The sequence below is a fragment of the Abramis brama genome (assembly GCF_963993115.1).
Source record: "Abramis brama genome assembly, chromosome: 13".
Taxonomy (NCBI): domain Eukaryota; kingdom Metazoa; phylum Chordata; class Actinopteri; order Cypriniformes; family Leuciscidae; genus Abramis; species Abramis brama.
This window is the reverse complement of record NC_139975.1, coordinates 15,395,715-15,412,257: the sequence shown is the minus strand read 5'-3', so window position 1 is coordinate 15,412,257 and position 16,543 is coordinate 15,395,715. Positions and strand designations below refer to the sequence as shown.

The 16,543-nt window shown below is 37.6% G+C and overlaps 1 long non-coding RNA gene across 1 annotated transcript in view; it reads left to right on the top strand.

The window, feature by feature from the left end:
- Positions 1-841: 841 nt before the first annotated feature.
- LOC311094795 overlaps positions 842-16,543 on the top strand; it is a 76,553-nt gene continuing 60,851 nt past the window's right edge. Inside the window, exon 1 of the long non-coding RNA XR_014608724.1 lies at positions 842-925. This is a non-coding gene — a long non-coding RNA (uncharacterized lncRNA). The remainder of the gene's footprint in view (positions 926-16,543) is intronic.

Genomic DNA, 16,543 nt, shown 5'->3' with positions numbered 1-16,543 from the left:
TTCGAAAGTGAGCATCCCTATACCCTACTCACTCCGAAGGTCAGAGTTTTTGAAGTGGGGATTTTGGAGGGGGCAGGGCACTTGCGTGTCATAATGAAGCTGTTTGGAACGCACTTGGCGAAGGGAGCTAAGAAAGACAATGTAATTTCCTCATTATCTTCAACTGAAATGTTACCATGAAAACGCTAGGCATGGACAACTTATTGCTGTTAATATGTTGCAAATAAATATACATTTTACAATAAAGTTTTTGAAATATGCTGTGTATGTGGGTGCATACGTGCGCGATCCCTCTCTGCTATAAAATTTGCCATCACTTTTTTGAATCCTTGAACCCGGGTCTCCGGCGTGAGAGTCAGGCGCTCTAACAAGGAGGCTAAAGACTGCAGCCTCTAGCTTCTATCGCTAGAGCACCTATTGGGATCAGAGGAGTGAGGTTTACTCGCACAGCAACTACTAGCTGGCCTCCGTTACACTCACCCCCCTAAACCTCACTCCCATCCGGGTCACGGCACCAATGTACCCCCTCCACCCGGGTCCTACTCGCCCCGCTCTGTGCAGGCCTTGAACCCGAGGCTCCGGCGTGACAGTCAGGAGGCTAAAGACTGCAGCCTCTAGCGTCTGTCGCTAGAGTGCCTATTGAGATCAGAGGAGTGAGGTATCATCAACAGGAAGGTTAAAGCTTTGTGGTGGAGGATCTGTCTGACACTTTTACTTAGGTGGGTATGGTGGGTGTCTCTCGCTCTCTCCCTCAGTATCTCTTTCTCTCTCTCTTTTTGTTCTCACTTAGTCACCACGCCCAATGATCTTGTGAAAATGACAAAATGGGGGAATAATAAGAGTCGACGGCCAGCATGCTCCTCTGTCCCCTTTCTCTTACTGCCTGCATCTTCAACAGCTGTGGGCCACTGGGCATAACAAGCAGGTGTGTGCGTGCGTCTGTATTTATTTTTAAAGAGGTTTTTATTGAGCAGTCATGTGAATGAATGTGTGTGTGTGTGTGTTGGCGTAGATGAACATTTTCACTGAAAGGATGAGAAGAAAACAGAGCACCGAAGGAGATCTGGAGAGGAAATAGAGAGGAGTAAGAACATTGAGATGAGAGTGTGACGGAGAGCAGGGTTGAAGGGAGGGCACACAACAGAATTAAGGAGAGGATGGAGGATGTATATCCCAGTGGGAGGAAGTCACATTCCCGGGAAATGTCTGTTTTTGTTGAAATGAATTTGTAGGGCATGCTTTATGCGTGACGGTCAGACTCTCTATGGGTTGGTTTGACTTTGAGTGAGGTGTCTTGATTAGCAGTCATTGCATAACCTTTGCATGAAGTCATTGCATAATCTTTGCAATAATATCATCATCCTAAACAGTTACCTCTTTTATTTGTTGTTTGTTTCATTATTAAATATTTTTAAGGAAAATATTTATGGTGAAAATAATTATGTGCATTGTATTGCTGTTTTGCGTAATAAATTGTTCATCAAGTTTTGTTTATTATATATATATATTTGTAAATTATATAATTTATTTACTTAAATTTATAGTAATATTGAAGGTTTTAACAAAGGATATTTTTTAATTCTGGTGCTCTTAATTTATGTGTGTGTCCTGGTAAACCGTACATTATGGGGACGTGTGTGTGTGTGTGTGTGTGTGTGTGTTCACATACTTGAAAATTGTATTTGTTAAAACGTTCATGTATGTATGATTGTTGAATATATATATATATAGGGGTGTTTCCTCCAAGGAGGCAAGAGAGTCAGTACCTCCTCAAAAAAAATGGATGAGAAAATAATCAATATTACAGAAATAAAACAGCGCAAATATTACAAAATGTGACATTAAAAAGTGTGTAAATTACTTGTTTTTGTAAAGTAACACTGTCCAACAGCGACACCAGTGGGACTTTGCGTTTCTCTTGCGTCCCCATGAGCCCGAGTTTCAACAGGCCCCCTAAAGCTGTATTCACACACTAGACTTTGGGCATGCACAATTTATTCGGCCCCTGCAACGGTTGTGATATGGCATCATTCTCTGCATTCTCTTTTTTTTATAATCATTCGAAGTCATGTTGCTTCCATCGCGTAATGATTGGAAATCTTTTATTGTGATTGGATGTGATTGGTTTGTGCGATAAATCCCACATCTTGTATCCACGCTTTCGAATCAGTCTGAATTAAAGGGATACTTCAGGATTTAGCATTAAGCTTTGTATTAGTAGAAAACCTGTAGTATTTTCGAATTACCGTGCTTTCCACCTTCATATCCCCCTGAGATGAGAGATTTGTGTATTTTTTGTCTGGAAAAAATCCTTTTTTCAAAAAAAAGTATTTTTTGGCCAGAGGCTAAAGACTACAGCCAGTAGTAGGGGCTGTCCCGCATGTTTTCAACCCGCCCATAGAGGGTGGGATCTCACTCACAGAATGTACACATAGTGTCAGCCATCTTTTTTTGGAAGCTAAGCTAACAGGCTCTTGTTCTGTGGAGAAAGCTGAGTAGTAGGAGAAAGCTGAGTAGTAGGGGTTACATCCTCTTTTTCCCGGACATGTCCGGCCATCGAGATCGTCCAAAATGTCTGGGATTCGGCTTTTGCTTTCTGCAGTCGCCATTCATTGTTTACATGCACACCTTTTGTTTCAGTCTAACTGAATTCATTCTGATTGGTGAATCTGAATGTAGTGTTTACATGAACACTAATGGTGCTAATGGGAAGGCAAACTTAAAAGTAAGTAAACAGCCATTTAGATATCACCGCTTTGTCATGTCAAAATCAGTTTAGTGAGCAATGAGCTTGGTGAAATTAAAGGCATCTTTGTGTTTGTGACAGGTGCTTCATGATTGACGTTCCGACAATAAGTTGACTTTTAAAAAGAACAGCTGAACATCAGTTTACAAATAAAATATATAGTTTAAATTATTACTTTAGTTATTATTTTGGAATAAATGTAAAAATGTAAAACTATCTTGATGAGATTTATACTTGGTTTTAATAAATAGAACATTAAAAGCTTAGTTCACCCAAAATTTTTAATTTTGTCATTAATTACTTGCACCAATGCCGTTACAAACCCTTAAGACTTTGTTCATCTTCCTCTTCGGAACATATATGAAGATGTTTTTAAAAGAGCTTTCTGTCCCTCCATTGACAGCCTACGCAACTACCACTTTCAAGCCCCAGAAAGGTAGTAAAGACATCATAAAAATCCATGTGACCCAAGTGGTTTAACCTCAATTTTATGAAGCGACATGAGTGCTTTGTGCAAAAAATGTCATTTACCACTTTATTTACAAAATATTAATCTCCATGTGTTCACGAGACCACCACCACGTTTACATGTGATTTATTATATATATATATATATATATATATATATATATATATATATATAAAAGCATTTTTAGAATACATCAGCATTGCAGTATTTTATTGCAAACATCATTAAAAGACATTCAAATTTTATGTGGAGTGTTGCTAGCAAATGTAGTCATTTTTCAATTAGCAGATGCTTTCTCTTTGCAACTGACATCCCTGCCTTTCTTCCATGGGTTTAGCTAATCTAATTTAAATTTTCATTTAGAATGTCTTAATTTATTCATCTCCTGCCTCAAAAAAAAAAAAAGAGAAGGATGAGATTTAAAAAGAGCGAGAGAACAAATTACAATCTTTAACCATCAATGTGACATGCAAACATTTTCCATAGGATAAATTATAACAGAGGCATTATTCAGTTCGAGACAAGATGGCATTTGTTTTGTTGCCCCGTCTCCATTATTAAAGCAGAATGTCACTGCTGATGTGATATATATTCAGCTGTGGAGCCGGAGGTGCAGTAGTGTTTCTTGCTTTGGCTGGTTGCATGCCCTGTCAGATCTGGCTCCACTTTCATAGCAGATGTCTGAGCGGCTGCTCTAGAGACGAAGCCTCGCGCTGGGGCTACGTGAGGGGGAAGAGGCGTCCTGAGGGCGAGAGGTCTGGAGTGTTTAGATCAGTGTGCATTTGTTCACTGGCTCTGTTCTTTTCTTTTTTTTAATGACAGCAAACAGCACAGCACAGTGGACATGTGGGCAAATGATAGCACTGATCATGTCCACATAGGATGCACACAGACTGTTTTCTTACTTGAGTTAGTTAACACCTCCTTGTGTAAATCTGTACTTCAGCTAAATATTACACAGCACCTTTCACAACATCTTGATGTAAGACAAATGACCAACTCTACCGGCACTTAAAGGCCTCTTTTTCTTTTAATGCTTTACCGAATCTAGGGATTGGTCAGCTGTGGCGTTGTGACACGAGCAGCATATTCCTTATCATTTACATTCGTCTAGATTTACGATATGTTGTTTCCATCACTTCACATCTTGCTTGTGTTCATTTCCAATTCATATATTATTTAAACTACATTGTTCGGTTTCCAGTCCAAACACATCAGCCTTATATGGTGAAAGGAAAATCTATTGTGTAGTTTGCTATCATTTCTTCATAATGCTTTGCAGAGTTTTTTTTCTTCTTCTTTAGATTATGTACTATCAAAAATAATCTATGTAAAATACGATCCTGCAGTCTTCATTAGACTTTTTTTTTTCTTAGCCAAAAAATATGATGTTTTGTTCAATCTTCATCTTCAATCATCCATCTATGGATGCAGATGGAGCCATTATTTGATTTAATATTGGAATATTAGCCATATGCTTTAAAATATCACTGAAAAAAACTTAAAGCCAGGTGCACACTGTACAATTTCTAATAGTCCTCTTTATGACTGTTGTTTGTCACACTGTACGAGCATGATCCCCGTAGCAGTTGTCATTAATGTCAGACTGTACGGCAGTCAAGACGTGTTAAAAACGAACGCACGCAAGAAGACTCGTCCGGAGATTTACATCATCAATCCGTGACATGCTCGGTGTGTGAACTGCATTACATGTGGGATTGAAATAGTGGCTAGCAAACAAAAACAATCTCTAGCTTTAATTTTGATCATGTTTTTTCTTTAAAAAAAAAAAAAAAAAGGAAACCGAGTGTGTGTGTGTGTGTGTGTGAAGCAAGTGGTGGTTTATTGTTGCGTCATCAGGTTCTGCGCTCCTACTGGTTTTTGATTTGACTGTTGTTGTAAGAGAAGCCACATTGCAGGACTGCACCTCAACTTCTGACAGTGCCAGAAGTTCGTAAGAGGTTTAATTTCGTTAATCGGCTCTCGGCGAGCATATAAAACTAGCATTCAAAGACTTCATATTTTAGCCTAGGATCAGAGGAATCTTGTAGGATTCACTTTGTCTCAGATGCCCAAATCATGACCAGGGCTGGGTGTCCCGATAACGCTGTCTCTTAGCATGCTACGACGATTCTTAAGGTATAACTTAACTAAAGGTATACCATTTTTAGGCGTGTTCCCCGAACTATACCTTAGAAAGCTGCTTAAGATATACCTTCTTACGTGCGACGTTACAGGTGCTGTCCGTGGCGATAGTGCTGAATTGGTTGATATCGATGGCTCGAGAATCAATTATTCTCTCGTGCAGGGTCTCACTGCATTATGCGAGAAAGCGGTGTTCTTTATAAAAGAAACACTTCAGAAAAAATATATAATAGCCTATAATAGCCTAGCCTACATATTTTAAAATTGTATCATATATTGCTGCCACAATAACCATTTCAAAAATTGTACTTGCTTTCGTCTCTTTCCCATTTTTGTTCGCTGAGGTGGAGCTGCGATGAAATATTGTAATTGTAAATACTTTCCAGCATTTCAGTAATAAAAGTGTACATCTTACATACGGTGCTCGGTAGTTATCAAAAAGGATTTAAACAGTGAATTTTGAATCTCTTCTTGTAAACTCAGAGATGTGGATTCAGACGGCACGACCTGTTTGTCAAAAAACAATTTGATTTTTACGCGGGTTGGGTGAGAAAAAAACACTGACATTATGGATTCGGACAACAATAAAATCACTTACCCCTGTAAATGTTTAAAATACCGTACGAGCCCATGAGAAACAATTAGCATCCGAATAGGACTTAACTGACAGTAGGCCTGTGCTTTAACTGGCCTTTAAAATCGCTCCGCGGACGGCGCAGTATTTTAGAACTACTATTCGCTGTATTGCTGCCATAGTTTGAGCAAACTCCCCACCACAATCATTCCCTTTAAATAGACTATTAAGCCTTTAATGGTTCGCCAGCTGATGTACCTTTGGATAATATAATTAAAAATCTAACAACAATCCGTATAATGACAATTTTATTCTCTGCATGAAAACACTTGAATTAGCCTAAGTGAACACTGTCTGGGTGTATTAAAACTTCAGAATTATATTCCCATAGACCTGCAACAATGATTAAAGTAAAGCTAAGAGTGGTCCAGACCAACCTTCCGAAACGTATGACTTACAGAAGGTATACTTGACTAAGAACGTTTACGGGAAACACGTATTAACGATAAGGTACAGCTTAAGGTCTGACTGGGAAACCCAGCCCAAAATTGTACAGTGTGAAGCTGCCTTAAAATGGTCCCCCTAACTGTATCAGCCTCAGACATGCCCGTGAAGCTTTCTAGAAAGGTTTCTTGTGAAATCGCCTATTGTCTGAGTAGGTACCATGTTTAAATTTGAATTTACTTTGCAGAGCGGTAAAAAGTACGCTGCACCATTACATTGTAATTAGTAGCCTTTAATGCAAAGGGAGACAACATAAATATAATGCAGTAATCCGCACTTTTCATGATTAGGTAATCGCGTCAGCTGTAATCGTATTCACAATTATTTTTTCAGCTCTAGGAGAAAGACAAGGTAATAAAACATTTGGAGCTTAAGCCCCGTTAGCCTAACCCTTGCGGTTGAATAACACAAGGGTGTTATTCAACTGATTTTAAATTAAGAGAAACAAAAAATATGTAGTAGGCTATGTACTATTCGAGTCAAATTTATCATAGTTAGCCACTGAATGTTTACAGATAAACATGTGCTTTGTTTAATAGTAGCATGTTTATAAAATTAAGCCAAATTGTTGGACTGCATTTGTCACCTCCAGAATGTGAAAAGAGTCAGTAAACACAAATCTGCAAGAAATGTATAAAATGTATAAAATGCAAAAAGTTGCATCAGGAACTGGTATCAATGGTGTGGATTAAAGTGTCAGGGTTGACAAAAGAAAAACCCAAATTTATTCCAATACAAGTTTAAACTGGACAAAATGCCTGACCGAGGGCAACCAGACTGATCTTAGAGAGTAGAGATTTTAACACTATGGAGAGCATTACAACAGTGACATTACTGTCACAGTCACACAATGTAGAATCCAGTAAATTGTATGAATTGGAATTACTACAATGATCAATCCATTGTGGTTGAGCAAGCACTGCACAGTTCCACCACTGAAATCCAAAGTTAATGACATTTTTTGTGACATGTGCAAGCATGTCTGTGTGTTAGATTTTTTTGTTTTGTTTTGTTTCTTTCTTTTTTTTTTTATGGTAAAACTAGTGTAGATTATGGCTCGAGGTCATGGTGCAAATAAGGACCCTAGGTTGAAATTACTCCGAACCATCCCTTTAAATCTGGCTTTGAGAGGATTTAAATGAGGATTTGAGATATGATGGGATTTTATCTGTGATTTGGTCGCCGTACCAACATTTCATTTTTAGAGATATGAGCAAATCTTGTAGTGCTTGAATCATCAAAAACAGAGACATCGAAGGGCCTTCAGGGATTCTTAAAGGTTCTGCCTTTACTGGAATGCATTTTACCATAAGGAGTTTCCACATTCATTGGATGCACAGTGACACCATAACACCCACTAAATGGAAAGTTAGGGGATGAAATTTATTTCTACCTGACGGGACAACAATTTTATGTGGCCTATTGTGTGCGAAGGGCTGTGAAGGGGAGCATTTGCATGCAAATGCAGAGGGGAAAATGATTTCTCCGAATCACAAGAAACAGCGCTCCTTTGGCTTTTTTTTGCATGGGTCTATACTGAACCGGGATGATGCTACTTTATGCTGAGGCATCATTTCACAGTAAAGAATTTCCCCATGCTCTGTTAGTTGTAGGCAACCTTATTTCCCTCAACAGATAGCATCACATATGGGTTGTGGTGGGGACTGGTGGTTAGACTGAAAGGTCACCCTCAAAGAGGGCAATCTATAGGCTGTTACCACTGTGCCCTGGAGCAAGACACTTAACCCCTGGTCAGAGACTTTTGACTTTCTCATTGCAGCTTATTCTGACAGGAAGAAAATATCTGACTGACATGTTGAGCAACCAGCTACTACAAAGATCTATACTATAAATACTATAGGCTACTACTACTACTACGAAAAAAAAAAAAAATAATAATAATAATATATATATATATATATATATATATATATATATTAAGTAAAAAAAAAAAAAAAAAGTAGATCAACATAAAAAAAAAAATGTTTTTTTAATTATAGAATCTGTGATCTGGATGTTTAGTTTACTTTTTGCTTTGTACCAATCAGATTGTGCTGTCCATTTTCGTGTGCAATATGCATCAGACGACCAGTAAAGTTACATGAACGTACCAGACATCTTGCTGTTTTTATAATAATTATTTACAAAAAACACATTCATCCTTTTTATGTCCAACCATAATGCAGGATTGTCCTTGCTTAAAATTCAATTCATTTCTAAAAGCCTGCTTCGGGGCTCTTTATCATAATCCAAATCCTTCACTGGAAGGTCACAGTGTTTGACAGGTCTCTGTTTAAACGGCAGGGCAATTTTTAATTATGTCCCAATTACATGCCTTGTGAGCAAAATGGTCTCATCAAAGACTTCCTGTAACTGTGGTTTTAGCCAATTAGAACATGACTGCAGCGGATTATTTGATGGACAGTTTTTAATTTGATATATAAAAGGGTAAAAGTAATCCCACCCATTCCCCCCCACACACACATATCTGTGAGAACTGTGTAGGGAGAAAATTAGTTTGCAATTACCAAATATTTCACATTCTTTGGCACATTAATTCATTCTGATAGCAAATATATTACAGTGCTAATCCACGGCAAATTCCTACCTGTCACAGCAGCCTGACTTTAAAGTGTAAGAGATGACAGTGAGAGGCAGGCGGCTTGCCACTTTGATTATGGAGACCTGCACTGAGCGTAGCCCATGTAGAGACATAGTGTGATTGTTAAAATAAGTACTATGTAAAAGGTTTGGATTGCTGTATAGTTATGCATGCATATGTGTGTTTGTGTGAGTTTGTGTGTGTGTGCACCAGGCCAGTCTATACATCTGTTACATCACAGCTCTTACATTAACTGATTACAAAACAGCTCCTACATTAACTGAATGTAAACCATGCTAAAACATATCTTTATTCTATCTTATTCTACTTTTTACTTTCATGTACAGCACTTTGGACAACCAAGGTGGATTTTAAAATGTGCTTTATAAATAATATTTGATTTGATTTGATCCCTGGGATATCAAATAACACAATGATGAACATAGCAAAATGGCATTCACAACAGCAAGGATTTGCATGACAAATCTGCATTGACACTTGGATCTGTTGGTTTCAAATGACAAATAGATTACAAGCCTATTGGTATGCTGTAATCTATATGAGCACCCCTAAGGTTCATTTCATTATGCTTTCTATTTAAACTTTATTGACATGCACTGATGATACAGCACAGTCTATAGATTTCACACTGCCTTTTGGCCACTCCATCATCATCTCCCTGGCAATACCTGTCAAGGTTAACAAAAGGCCTCAGGATTAATCAAGGTCATATCAAATAGTCAAATCTCCAATGCAAGTGTGCTGTGTAATTCTGCTGATATAATTATATTTAATAAAGATGGGGAGAAACTTATAAAAGCAATAAAAACAGAAACAATCAGAGACAATTGCTGACAATCAGCGTATCTGTACTATATATGTGTGTATATTGTTCATGATTGTGTCTATCAAGTTTATTTACCTCTCCACAGACCTTAGCAGTTTGACACATTTTGCAATTCAGATTGTTTGTTTGACTTATGCCTGTCTTTTTTTTTTTTTTTTTTACCTTGCATAGGTAAATATATGTATTCATAATATATGCAGAATAAAAGCTTTCAATGTCAGATCAGTCGCCATAGATCTCATATCAAACAGCGGTAAAACCTCCTCAACACCAGAGCGAACAGGTGGTGTTATCAGAGGAGGAGAGCCAGCCATGTGGATTAGACTCCAAGAATGACTACCCCTGTATTCAAAACAGCTTTTATACAATAAGCCATCCCTTGTGTGATCACTCTCGGGATTTAGGATCAGTCTAGAAGAGATAGAAGATACGTTCACAAACTTACTTTAAGCACACATGTGCATATAAAGTATTCTGATTGCGTCTGTCTCGCACATCAGTCACGCATCAGTGCTAATCCTTTACGCTCGCACCCCTCTTCCCCCCAAAAGAAGAAGAGTGTAAGAGTTAGAGAAATGCCCTGAGTTAAAGAGATGTGAGAAGGGGATTTGCATTCAGAAGGGCTATCCGTTAGTACAAGGACTGCATACTCATAGAGCCCTGCCATTACTGATCGCAGCACTCGCACATTAAACCATCAACCTGCTGCTCCACTGTTATGTTAAGCTGCAGAGGTGAGCGGTCATTGGAGCCCATTAAAAGTGCCAAGATCATTGAGAGCGTCTGTTTTCCCAGCGCTCATAAAGCTGAGGAGTGCTTTTGGCAGGTCCAAGATCGGGTGGACTAACACAAACAGTTTATGTTAGCTCAGCTGTCTGATCAATTAGGGAAGAGCTGAGAAAGCCGAATTGTTTTGCTTTGTTTACTGTAGGAACAAGAAGGATAATTACAATATATATATATTTATTTTTGTTTACCTTTTTGACCTTAACTCCTCATGTTTGCAATCCAACAACCCACTGCTGCTTTAAGGACATGTGAAATCAAAATTATAGAACTTTTTTTATGCATACTCCTGGTCTTAAAGGATTCAAAAATCAACTTTTCCTCTTCTAAAGTGTGTCTGTTGGATAATGTTAGCCAATAGCCAAATAAGCTGTAAAGATTAATTAATTATATTATTTATTCTATTAATGATATTTAATTATAATGAATATAATATTTTACTATAATGTCAAAGAAAATTGTATAAAGAGAAGGGAAAGTATTTTGGAATCAAAAATGATTAGCCTACACACTTCAGATTTTAGAAAAAAATGCTAGAATTCTGCTTTGTTCTCTATAATATTTAATGCACTGATGCATTACATAAACTGAAATCATAAATGAAAAACTCATTTTGACATTTTCATTGTTCACTTTGCTAAGTTTCACGCTTAACAAGAAAGATAAAATAACAAAGCGGAATAATAGACTGTTATTCGGTGTAATCATTTGTCAGCAAAATTACTGTATTGTCGCATTCAGTGGTTTAGAACAGATATGACAGAAACTGTTCCTCATTCAGAGAGCAGTATGAGGCTAGTATTATCTACATTATTCTAACTAAAGTTGACTTTAAAGGTGATGAACCCCTTTTTCTCTCATTCGGTCCAGTGATGAGGAGTAACTTTTCCAGCAACAAGATACTTTTTTTCAATAAGTACCTGTGTAGTATATAGTAGTGTTGTAGTCAAGACCACCTAAACTGAGACCAAGTCAAGACCAAGACCAGTGTGTGTTGAGACCAAGACCAAGGCGAGGCTGAGTAAAGACCAAGACCAGACCAGCACTCCTCAAATTCATCTGAAAGAATCGCATTAATGCCTAAGAAATGTGTATTAATTATGGTTTTTAACACAATCCCCTGTTGATTACTGACCTGGCACAACAGTAACAAAAGAAAATCAAATTAGAAATAAGTTATTGATTGCATTTGAAGCAGGAAGTTTACATCCAATCACATCAATGAAGATGTGACCGGGGATTTAGATTTACCACCAGGAACAAATTAGGGGGTTCTATTTACTTTAAGTTTATTCATTTAATGATGTAAAATAAAAACAATTTATTTTCAAATGTGGTTTATCAATTTAATTTAAAAGAAACAGTTTCAGTTTCCAATGTTCACAAAAGAACCAGAAAAAAGCAGAAAAACAAATTCGATAAATAAGATTCACAGAGCTGGTGATACAATTTAAACCTCCTCACCGCTCTACATTACTCAGGGTGCAGTTATCTCTGTGATACACTGTACGCTTGAGTATCACAGTCCACTTGTGTATAACGAACACAGTAGGCCTACTCTTAAACATGGCAATACAAGAATACCGTTTCAAAATGCAAAAATGCAAAAAATGTAAAATCAAAAATAAGAGTAATGCAACAATTCCAAACCGTTACAATACAATACGGCAGTGGAAATACTGTACAAAGAGAACAAAACAACAAAAGTAAAAAAAAAAATATTTTTTTTTATTTTTAGAATGATGTCATTTGAGAAAAATTAGAGAAAATAACACTCACATAACAATCAGCTCCTACACACTTCATGAGGCCTGAAATCCCCAACATTATGTTGCACACTGTGTAAATAATCACATCAAATAATAATCACATGAAACATTTTTTAAAAAAATGAAGTATATAACATGTGGCATAATGCCAAATAAACAGGCCTTCACCGCATGGTGTGACGTCATATAATCGCTGACATTACGCACAATATAACTTTTCAAACATGACAGTTCTCCAAATTAACACAACAAAATATGCATCCTCAAATGGTATTCATCAAAAACATTGTATTTACCCATCGATTAACTCAGATTCTCTACAATTTCCCAAGAGTGCACGTCTCTCTCGCACTGCCCGCTGCACGTCTCACCAAAATGACCGAGGCTAGAGCGCGCATTGTATCGTACGCAACACACATAATGCCATCTGTTGATGACTCCAGGGAAATACAGGTAATCTCTGTTTTTTTCCTGTCTTTATAATTGAACATTACCCTGGAAATCCAGAGTTCTCGCAAGAGCACAAATTGAATTTGCTCAGCGAGTTTCTCTGGCGTCGAGTAATGATGCTCATTAACTATATGCCCTTGTATCCGAGCTGCACCAATCACATTGGGTTATCTGATATAGGCGGGCCAGAGGCGAGCTAAACAGATGACGACAGCGCTGTGACGTCGAAGTCATTAGTAAACATTGCAAGATGGCTATGGATGAATACCAGTTGTTTGAAACTGCTTTGGCCACTACAATGAACGAGTCAGACTTGGCTTTTTATCTAAAAGAAGAACAGACGGCGCTCGAATCCTTCCTTTGCAAGAAGGATGTTTTTGCTGTTTTGCCGACCGGATACGGCAAGAGTCCAATCTACCAGTTAGCTCCGCTGGTAGCTAAGCGTATGGGACTTATTGTTGTGATTGGTTGTAGTGTTATCCAATTGCGTGCACTGAGATTTTCAAATGCATGCTTGGTGATGCATGCCCTCGAGCTGGGCGATTTTCATTAGTCGATGCCAGACCCTTAATCTTTCAGATTTGGGTCTGGATTTCCAGGCTAAATGAACATATTAAATGACACTGAAATAACAGTTTTAAACTTGCAAGGAGAGAAACAAACTTTAAGGGTATTTACCACCCGGTTACAAAGATAACAAATAAATCAGACAGTGCACTGGCAATTTAGTGATATCCTTGCAGTTGTGGTCTTCTAATAAAAAACAGAATCCTCTTAGTCTGAGACTGAGAACAAATGCGGCCGAGACCGAGACAAAACCAAGACCTTCAAAAATGGTCTCAACACCGATCTTTAGTAGCCTACTACAACACTAGAATAGGATTGTTGCTGTTTTTAAAACATCACTGTTTTTAATGTCGCCTGTCAGTTTTCTTGTGCAGCTTCAGCAGAAACTGATTCATTCTAATGAATTGATTAATCCAAAATGGTACCCTACCCTCACTTGTATGTAGTAGTCGGTTTTGGCACTTTTCTCTCTTATATTGGAAAAGTCCAATTTGTCTGATTCTTTCAACTGAATCGTTTTATTTAGACGGTACATGCAAATGAACAGATTGATTCAAACAAATGATTAATTGAATGGATGTTCCTTTTTAGTTCAATTCAGATTAATTAATTGCCATTGATTCACCTCGTTAATTGCCTTATATAAATTTGAGTGTATTCTATTGTAGTTATTTGATAAATTAGATTAGTTTAATTTAATTGATCAGGTTTGATGCTGTCAACCTAACTTAAAAGCCCTCATTGTTTTCATGTCATAAAAATAGGAAATATGACTGAAATTATAAATGATATCTTGAGTGGTTACATGCTAAAAGATATTTCTCCTTAAAGTTACTGTTATTTAATTAAATTCTGATGTATTTACTTCAGTTCACCCATTATGTACAATGTAAGGAATAATTGACGACGGGCTGTTGAATTATTAGAAAAATAATGCTCACCCAAGGTGGTCATTTGCTACAATGCGTAGCGGACCTCGGGTGTGCATTATTTTTCAGTAATTAAATTATTCTGCTTGTACTACTGTTACCACACCTCAAAACATAGTTCAGATGATGTATTTCAAGACATTTGTCAGCTTTTTGTCCTTAAAATGCTCTTGTGTGTAGGACTCATTTTGTGCGCATCTAATCCCAAGCCTCCGTTGCTAATTCCAAAACGTCATTTTAGAGCTAGTTACGGAGGCTTGAGCCATTGATAGCAGACTAATGCCGTTATTAATGTAGTTATAAGAGAGAGAGAGAAAGAATAAGCATGTTTGAATTACCTCAGTCCAGAATTGAACTGAATTACCTGTGCGTCTCTCAACAGTATTCGGCAGCAGCGTCTCTAATAATAGCGAAACTGTACGTTTATCTGCTGCACGAGCAGCGCTGAAAACACGTTTCTGTGCGAGTGTGTGCCACGTGTGTGCGTTTGAGTATATGTGCTTTCCATATATAATAAAACATAATTTTGTGGCAAAAAACATGGAAATAATTTGGTCTTTTTTTAATCCTATTGTTTATTATACATTTGCTTCGTTGTGGATTTTGGTTATTTTGCTGTTGTAGGCTGTAAGGACCTTTTGAAATAACTGAAATCATTTGGCGTAGTGATATGGAACTGTAATGCGGTCAAGATCTGAATGCCTGAAACAAATTTAGCTGTGTGTTTCCCTTAAAATAATTGCACACCTTAGAATGTTTGTCAACCAGTCAGATTCAAGCATTCAACTGCTTGTGTAATATAAAATAATAATATTACTTATTATTATTTCATTACAAATCTTTAAACAGTTTCATTGGATATTGTACCTGAAGTGCTGTACCTATAGTTTTACTACTTTTTTTGTAAATAGCTCTGCAGTGTAGACAGCTACTTTTTCACAAGAGTAGCTCAGCTATTAAAAATAGCTTGTTTCAAAGTAGCTTCCCCAACCACAATTCTTACCACAGTCACAGTGGTGAAAATGCTGACCGTGATTCTCCAGGGTCAAACAGCGAGATGGAGAGGACATGACAGAATGAAATTTTGGTGTTGTTGATCGACATTCCAATCCAAAATGAGCAAAGTGTGGCTAACAGCACTTCACGCCCTCACATCTGATACAGATCTAGCCCATCTGACATTCCATTATACCGGTTGTGTTATTTCACTTTCCTGCTGATGTTTGAGATGTAGGCTATCAGTTTGCTCAAGTTAAAAGAAACTGAGCAAGTGCTTTATTGAGGTTTCAAATTGAGTGAAAAGAAGTGAGGAAAAAAACTAAGTACAATAGTTGCTCTTTCACCTTCGCTATGACAACGAAGAGGAAGCAACTGCAGAGTGCAATGATGACATGATATGACACTACAATGGACAGGTACTACAAAATGAAGAATAATAAGTGTCTTTGAAGGGGGAAGGTGACTTTTCGGGTATAGGTGGGAAAAGGCAGGACTGTAGTCATCAGACATCCGTCCCGACTCTGCTGTCAGGGCCTGACAGGGGAGTATGTTTGCTTGAAGACGACCCTGACCTTCTTCCACTAGGCTACAACATGATAGGAGGAGCAGGATGCAGCTCAGTGTCACTTCACACACTCCTCTTGTCATGTTTGTCAGGACCAGCCATACCGCGAGTCATTTTAGAGCACACAGCAGAGTAGATTTTTTTAAGGGCCATTTTCTTACCCTGCCCCTCCCATTACTCTTCCTCCATAAAACTTTCACAAAGTCACTCATCATTTTGTGTTAAATGGTAAATTAGTGTGCATGATGAGGTATAATTGCAGGAATAGTCATTATTTCATTCAAGGTGTGAAGGACATGACAAAGAAGAGTGTCAGGGGCCTCTTTCTGAATTGTTCTTTTGGCTAATGCTAATGTTCTGTAGACATCAATTGTAGCCTACGTTTTCATTTTATTTGAGCTGATGTGATTTTAATGACGGTCATTCAGTTACATTCACAGAAAATAATAGAAATGTACACCCAAGGTTCCTTCACACACATTTAATATTGTCTAAGTAGGTAGGCTATTAATTTACAGTGATTTGAAGTGTCATTATACTTAGTGATCATTGCCCTTAAGTGTAGCATGTACTATTTAACATCATTTTAGC